Below are 2,159 nucleotides of genomic sequence, written 5' to 3'. Positions count from 1 at the left end.
TGCACCTCTTCCACCTTTCTATAACTACTGTCTAGGGCCAAGACCAAAGAGAGTCATTGAGCCACCCAGAAAATATCTTTCTTCTCCACAGTTCTAAACAGTCATTTTACCCTGCTACTTGGATAAGAACCTTTCTAACATCATAACTAATAGTCTCAATATATTATAATTTATAATAAGACACTAAGGTCTCCAAGTTGTGCTCCTGCTATGTAAAGAAAAACTTTTGAAACTTTGAATACCATTTTCTTTCTCAACAAAGTTTAGTTTTCAATACCCTTGTCTCCCTAATTTAAAATCTTATCAGAGTGCTTGCTTCGGCAGCACATATACTAAAATTGGAACGATACAGATTAGCATGGCCCCTGCGCAAGGATGACACGCAAATTCGTGCCGTGTTCCATATTTTAATTTACAATAGCTAAGCTATGGAAGCAACCAAAATGCCCAAAAATAGATGACTGGATCAAGAAGATGTGGTAACTATACACAATGGAATATTACTCAGCAATCAAAAAAGATAAACACAGGCAGTTTGCAGCAAAATGGATGGAGCTAAAAGGGATCATGCTCAGTGAAATAAGTCAGAAAGAAAAGAAAAATACTGGATGGTCTTACACATACCAGGAATTTAGAAAACCTAAATAAGATACCAGGAAAAAGACTAATCAATACAAAGTAAAAATCAAAATCAACAAGCAACTATAAACTAGAGACACACTATGGGGGAGGAGGGGTGGAGAAAGAAAGAACGAGTGTCAAAGTAAGGTGGGGGGTGCAATTGTATGGGGAATATAACCAAAATGAAAATGCATACATTGCACAAAGATGAAAAAAGATGTAAGAATTATATAAAATAAATATTTAAATAAAAAAATTTTAAAAAATAAAAAAGAAAGGAAAAAAATAAATAATAAAATCTTATCAGAAACTTTAGCCTAAATAATAATATCTTTGTTTTCTTTGAGTGTTTCTTGGGCTTTAGGGATAGTGGAGTCACAAAGCTAAAAGACTGATGGTATATGAAAAATAAATAAGGTAAATATTTTTAAACAACATATATTAAAGTATTTATTATATTGGACTCAGACTTTTTAAAGCGTGTCCATAACAAATTCATTTTAGTATTACCCTAAGTTTATATAGAAAGCCCCCAATTAGTGTTTGAGTAAGCCTGTGAATTAAAGAGATATGTTGCTTCTTAATCAAGTCCAGACTCTTCTAATCATCATAAATATTGAATTTAGAAAGAACTTGTTTCTCAGTTAAATGCTGCAGAGCTTAAATATGTACACCAATAAGATAAGTATTTGGATGAAAAAAGTTAAAGAGACAAATTTATGTGAAATCCAAAAGAGAAGACCTTACTATTCCCAAGACTTGCTGATTCCAGAGAAAATGTGCAAAACTGAATAAAACTTAAAAAGGCAACTACTTGTACTTCCTCAATCTTGCAAGATGTCTCAATACAGCAGGCTGTGTTGAAGAACTACACTTAAGATATAAATAACAGTAGTTACCTTTTCTTTTCATTAAACATAGCAAGCTTCTTTCTGCATTAGGAAGGTTGTACTTGTGTTTGCATACTCCTTGCTACTTACCCTGCTGGTCTTCTCTCCCAGTCTTTCCCTTACTGATACACTGTAATTCCTGTCCTTCTGAACCCAAACCCCATTCATCTGTCATATCACCCACTTTGATTTTTTTTTAAGATTTATTTATTAATTAATACAATCACTGGGTACAGTCAGAAGCGCAGGGGTGGGGGGTGAGAGAATTCACCAGAACCAGAGCGGGGAGCAGAACAGGCAGACTGACAAAGTACACTGCTGAGGGGAGCAGCGGGCGCGGCAGAAGAGGTCTGTGCGCCATGTGGGACCCTCGCCCTGCAGCCGGCGCTACAGAGGCTGTGGGCAGCCTGCAGAGGCTGTGGGCAGCTTTGCAGCCCAGTGCTCAACCGCTGCACCACTAGGGAGGCCCACATCCACTTTGATTTTTAAACATGCACTAGTTTTCATGCAGGCTGGTTGTTTGCTCTACTTCAACTCTCCTCAACTCCTACACATACATTATTTATTAGCTATGTGACATTGAAATTTTAATGTCTATGCTAGTTATTTCATTTTGTAAAACTGGGTAACAGTTGCTACCTGGGAAAG

The 2,159-nt window shown here is 36.6% G+C and overlaps 1 non-coding gene across 1 annotated transcript; it reads left to right on the top strand.

Moving 5' to 3' along the window:
• Positions 1-308: 308 nt before the first annotated feature.
• On the top strand, positions 309-410 carry LOC119250916 (U6 spliceosomal RNA). The gene has a single exon (XR_005126448.1). It is a non-coding gene; the product is annotated as a U6 spliceosomal RNA (small nuclear RNA).
• The last annotated feature ends 1,749 nt before the right edge of the window (positions 411-2,159 follow it).

Source organism: Talpa occidentalis, unplaced genomic scaffold, assembly GCF_014898055.3.
Source record: "Talpa occidentalis isolate TD23 unplaced genomic scaffold, MPIMG_talOcc4v2.1 talOcc4.180, whole genome shotgun sequence".
In the NCBI taxonomy this organism is placed as follows: Eukaryota; Metazoa; Chordata; class Mammalia; order Eulipotyphla; family Talpidae; genus Talpa; species Talpa occidentalis.
The sequence above is the reverse complement of the archived record's forward strand: the minus strand, read 5'-3'. Positions and strand labels throughout refer to the sequence as shown.